Source organism: Schistocerca piceifrons, chromosome 5, assembly GCF_021461385.2.
Source record: "Schistocerca piceifrons isolate TAMUIC-IGC-003096 chromosome 5, iqSchPice1.1, whole genome shotgun sequence".
Taxonomy (NCBI): Eukaryota; Metazoa; Arthropoda; class Insecta; order Orthoptera; family Acrididae; genus Schistocerca; species Schistocerca piceifrons.
In genome coordinates this window covers 17,991,215-17,997,214 of record NC_060142.1, presented here as the reverse complement: position 1 = coordinate 17,997,214, position 6,000 = coordinate 17,991,215, and the positions used below count along the sequence as shown (strand labels likewise).

At 46.4% G+C, this 6,000-nt stretch overlaps 1 long non-coding RNA gene across 1 annotated transcript in view; it reads left to right on the top strand.

Moving 5' to 3' along the window:
* The first annotated feature begins 1,005 nt into the window (after window positions 1-1,005).
* The window catches only part of LOC124799307, a 321,075-nt gene continuing 316,080 nt past the window's right edge, over window positions 1,006-6,000 (top strand). The window contains exon 1 of the long non-coding RNA XR_007017011.1: window positions 1,006-1,069. This is a non-coding gene — a long non-coding RNA (uncharacterized LOC124799307). The remainder of the gene's footprint in view (window positions 1,070-6,000) is intronic.

The following is a 6,000-nucleotide window of genomic DNA, read 5'->3' as shown; positions in this document are numbered from 1 at the left end:
CTGACGGAGTTGGGCTATTCCAGCAGCACTCCACACGTCCAGAATTGCTACAGAGTGGTTCCAGGAACACTCTTCTGAGTTTAAACACTTCCAATGGTCACCGAACTCCAGAGACGGATGTTATTCAGCATATCTGGGGTGCGTTGCCAAGTGGTGTTCAGAAGAGATTTCCAACCCCTCGTAGTTTTACGTATTTATGGACAGCCCTGCAGGATTCTCGTTGTCTGTTCCCACCAGCGCTACTTCAGACATTAGACGAGCCCATGCCACATCCTGATTCGACACTTCTGCATGCTTGGCGGGACCCTGTAGGATATTAAGCAGGTGTACCAGTTTCTTTGATTCTTCAGTGTACAGCCTAAGAAGCACAAACGCGAAGTTATAGTGGCTCCTGTTATTCACTGCAAAGATTAAGAATTTATTTTAGTAGTTTAGCTAATACGGGAACATTATAATAAAAGTGATCATTAACGAAATGATAGGCAGTTCATAATGGAGCTGACGAATTAAACCATAAGATGTGTGGGAGTCAGCGTTTATTACCGACTAGCTCCTTAAGAATCGTTTGAGTAGGGCTGCAGATGGGTCGGCTTGCTATTCACGCAATCCGGCAAACTTCGAGTAGGCCTGGCATAGCCACCGTCACCTGCCAGCGTGCTAAGCACACGCAGGCCTCCACTCACTCCGTACCGAGCTGTCCAAAGTTGCAACTGATTTTGAGTGGACTACAGTGGTGAGTTACGTGCCCGTCTCCTCCGGCAGCGCCCACCGCCGCTCCCGACCTCGGCCGCGGCCAGACGTCGCGGGCCGGCCGTCGGTCCTCGCGCCGGCGCATGCGCAGTGCGCGCCGCCCGCCGCGGCTCCGCCGGGCCGCGCCGCCGCCGCCGCCCGCAGTCTCGGCCTGCCTCTGCCACCGCCGGCTTCCGACGGCGTACAGTGCCCGCTTCACCTCGCCTCGCCAGCTACGCGCCCCGCCACGCGTCACATCGCGTCCGCGCCGGGCGGCCGGCATGGCTCGCTGCCTGCGCCACATCGGCGGCTGATGTCGGCATGGGTTACGGCCCTGGCGGTAAGCGAGCCTCAGCCACACGTCTGCAACATTTGTCCGCGCTGGCGGGACATTTGTCGTCTCCGAAACTGATACGACCGTTCCGATCTTCCACAACTTCCACAGATTTTTTTATACGCTCCCAAAAGACCTCAGTTCCCCGTAAGAGCGTTGTAACTTTGAAGGTTACTTTTTAGTCAATTTACCTGCGATTTCAGACGTCCATTCAGCGCCGAAAGACCTATCGTTGCGAATAACGACATAACAGTCGTTCCTCTGCACACTCTGTAAGCGTGCTAATAAAAGTTTTTCCACTAACCCTTTGCTGATGAGCTACATGTACTCACAAAGTCGTACATTTTTCACCTGAAGCCTGTATGAGGCAAGTTGACACGACGTAATTGTCACAAGCGCTGCACGACAATAACGTCTTTCTGTGGTACCATTTTGAGCAAATTCTTCTAGACATTTACGATGACAATTTTGTTGGTGCGACATAAGTATTGGCAGTACGAAGAAAGTCTCTGAGAGGTCGAAATGCCTTAGGGCCAGGATTGATAAAACGATAAGCAGTTACTGCGATATGCTCCAGTTGGCAAGGCGACGGCCCGCTCAGATATGTGTTGGGCAAATCCTCTCTGTCGGCAGTTATCGAACCTGGGAGTGTCTGGCCACGATTGGAAGTACGTATTTACGGTTTTATCCAAACAGCATCATCACCTTAATTCTACGCTCATTTCAGTGGTCGTAAATTTACGATGTTCTTACTTACTTCGCTTTTTCGCCTCTGTGGCCACTTTGTTTTTATTGTGATTCATACTGATACTCTGTTTCTCGATTCAGTACTAGCGCCTAGTTGTGGTGGAGACGTATTCAAAAGTTAAACCTTTTGGGTGTTCCATTTCTTTCCGTTTATTTACTATGGGCTTTTAAAATTTTCTGCATCACTTCCACCTGACACTGACGGCAGCTGAGTAAGTTCGATTGCTGTAGACTGTATATTAACAAGAAACATTACTCACGATGAAACGTAGGTTAACGTTACATTTTATGTATTCACGCTCTGCCTCTCGGAAGCATTTCTACGGCATAACAGAATACAATCGGTATTCGCCAGTCATGTATTCAATGCACACTCACGATCGTACACAGACACCCTTATACCAACATCAACACACACACACACACACACACACATACGCAGAGCGACACAAATACAAAACACACACACAAACTGAAATATATGCAGTTTTTATTACGTCTAACGACGACATTGTTCCTAGAATACATAGTTTCATGCATAAGTACGGAGCGTTTTGTTTTCCATTTTGGTATTCCGGTTGCTATTCTTTTTTATCGATTTTCAGTATTTATTTCTAGTTTACTGTTGCTGTTTGAGTTTACATACTGTCACATTGTTATTTGGATATAGCGAGTGGACCTATGGACACTAGAAAATGGAATGCCAAGTGGAGAAAGCGGAACATTTTCGACATTCTCTTGTGTTTGAGTTCAATAGACGAGTAACAGCAGCGGAGGCAGCCACTATATGGGGACAATGCCACTGGTCAGAGCACGCCAGGACAGTGGTTTTCTCGTTTTAAGGGGGATCGTTTCGACATTACTCTCCACGTCCAGGAAGACCTTCAGCGTTTCACGAAGATCGTTTAGACGCGTAAATCCACAATCATCGTCACTGTACTGGAGAAATGGCTAATGTGATGAACTGCGGTCATTCCACCATCGCACGACATTTTCATCCGATGGCGAAAGTTAAAAAATGGGGGACCTCGCGCTCTGAGCCAAAATCACAAAAGTCAACGGGTGGCCCTACTTTCATCTCTGCTTGCTCGTTATCAGTTGGCTTGTTAACAACGCTAACCATTCGTTACTCGGGATGAAAAGTGGTGTCTCTGTGCGAACGTAAGGAACAGATTGTCATGGCTGAGTCCAAACATAACAGTAACTCTGTGTACAAATCGTAGGAGCATATCGAGTAGGTTTACGGATGCACGAGTGGGTCGAGGACTTGTTAAGCTACGGAACCCAGTATGTTGTCGTCTACGGCGAGTGTTCATCAGAGACAAGGGTTTCGTCAGGTCAGGAGTGCCCCAGTGAAGTGTGGTAGGACCGCTATTACTCTCGATACACAAAAATGATTTGGGGAACGGGGTGGGCAGCAATCTGCGGTTGTTTGCTGATGATGCTGTGGTATACGCTAAGGTGTAGACATTTAATGACTAGGATGATACTAGATGACTTACATAAAATTTCTAGTTCGTGAGATTAACGGCAGCTAGCTTTGAATGTAGAAAAATGTAAATTAACGCTGATGGGTGCGCAAAAAGAAAAAACAAATTCTTAATATTCGGATACAATGTTAGCAGTTTCCTGTTTGATACTGTTACGTCGTTTAAGTATCTGGGCCTAACGCTGCAAAGCGATATGAAATTGAAAGAGAGTGTGAGTTCTTTGGTAGGTAGGTTGGCTGATTGGTTGTATCGGGGGAGGAGGCCAAAAGTGAGGTCATCGGCCCAGTCGGATTAGGGGATGATGGGGAAGGAAGTGAGCCGTGTCCTTTCAAAGGAACCATCCCGGCATTTGCCTTAAGCGATTTAGGGGAATCACGGAAAATCTAAATCAGCATGGCCGGACGCGGGTTTGAACTGTCGTCCTCCCGAATGCGAGTCATCTGCTCCACCACGCTCGGTGTTTTGCAGCGGAAGACGAATGGTCGACTTCACTTTATTGGGAGAATTTTAGGACAGTGTAGTTCACATGTAAAAGAGATTGCTTTTAGGACGCTGGTGTAACCTATTCTTGAGTATTTCTCCAGTGTTTGGGATCCATACCAGTTTGGGTTAAAGGAAGACACCGAAGCAATTGAGAGGCGACTGCTAGATTTGTTACTGGTAGGTTTGAACAATATGGAAGTGTTACAGAGGTATTTTTGGAACTGAAATGGGAATCCATCTAGTAGAACAGCGACGGTGTGGTGTGCTGCGGATTGGTTCCCCCAAAGTGTAGCCCCGTCGCTGCTGACCAGCAAAGCTGCGCCAATCGGTGCACTCCACTGTAACCCCTGCCCGCTTTCTACACTGAAAAAACACGCTGTACAAGAGTTGAATTGGGAAGTCATCCGCACCCACCTTCTTCACCTCTGATTTTCACCTTTCCCGCTCTCTATCGAACAACCTTCAAAAAAATTTCTTTCCAAATGAAAGTGCGCTCCGAATATGGCTCGACTAATTCTTGGCCTCGTAATTAGTAATTTCTACTGACGCAGAATCGAAAAGTTACAGAGGGTTGGCAGACTGTTGTAAATAGTGAATGAGAATATATTATTGATGACTAAAGTCTCTTTTGTGTTCATTTAAATTATGAAGAAACGCTACAAACTCATGCACGAGCCCAGTAATAAAAATACGAACCCGTCGCTCTGGGCAGAGAGTTCGCATCATCCGGCTCGGCTGTCACTCGAGTGTCGGAACTGGGGCCGTCCTCCCAGATATCCCCAGTTGGCGACCCCTTTCTGCCTCCCGAATTGAAGGAAATTAATTTTGAGCTAAAACCTTATATTTCTCTGCATCTGTACATACTGAACACCACACTATCAGTTTTCTTGTACGACATTTAATGTTTGACAAGAAAATATGAACGTAGTTCTATTTCTTATCGGCTGCTCTGTGGTGTAGAATCATTAGAGCTGCACGAAACTTTGCTAACTAACATTCTGTGGCAAGGAAAATCGGTTGCAGAAGACGTTATCCATCGTGTCTCCTACACTACAGACGGCACATTTTAATAGTCTTATGATAGTTAGATAGCTGCCTTTCTGTCCTATTAGTTTCCGTTGTAATCACGCAACCTTTGACGAGGAGGACAACGCAAGTAAGTTTTTAGCTGAGATCGTTTGCACTGCCGTTACGGCAAATAACAAATGCTTAGTATTGCATTAGAGCCTATGAATGATTCACACAGATGTTGTATAAACTCGCTAGCGCAAAGCTAAATAAATTCAACTAGTTTTGTCCCCTCAGTGGAGTTTACCTTTATTACTGTTTTATACTGGGAATATTTTAACCAGTGGTTTCTTAGGGTCCGCAGTTTAGTACATCAAAGTAATTTATTATTATTAGTTTCATATTATTGGCTCCGAGCACTATGGGACTTAACATCTGATGTCATCAGTCCCCTAGAACTTAGAACTACTTAAACCTAACTAACCTAAGGACATCACACACATCCATGCCCGAGGCAGGATTCGAACCTGCGACCGTAGTGGTGTTTCATATTATTGGCTGCCTCTGAAGTGTATACGCCAATTTGAGAACAGATACTAATGAAACATTTCCTTTTTTCTTCAGTAAATCCACTGAATGAGAGAGACAAACAGAGGTAACCCTAGACAGCAGCAAACAAAAGAAGAAGAAGAAATATAGGTACATGTTATCTGGCCGACGTAGGCAATGAAAAATACGTATTTGTGAATAAACGTCCGTCAGGTATTGCTGTTACTTTGTTATATGTGTCCCGAAAGCTTCGTTTTGGGCGTTTCTGGGTTTCAAATGGTTCAAATGGCTCTGAGCACTATGGGACTCAACTGCTGAGGTCATTAGTCCCCTAGAACATAGAACTAGTTAAACCTAACTAACCTAAGGACATCACAAACATCCATGCCCGAGGCAGGATTCGAACCTGCGACCGTAGCGGTCTTGCGGTTCCAGACTGCAGCGCCTTTAACCGCACGGCCACTTCGGCCGGCTTTTCTGGGTTTCAGTGGATGCTTCTGGTAGTGGTCTGGTGAAGCAGTCGCTCCTGAATTTTACCTGAGCCTGCTCCACTGCCAAGACCACGCTGACGCTCCTAAGTTGTCTGAACGCACCTCCGTCGCTCAGGGCGCCGGCGCACGCCTGTGCTTTACTAGCACTCGGACGTAGCCGGTTCGAAAC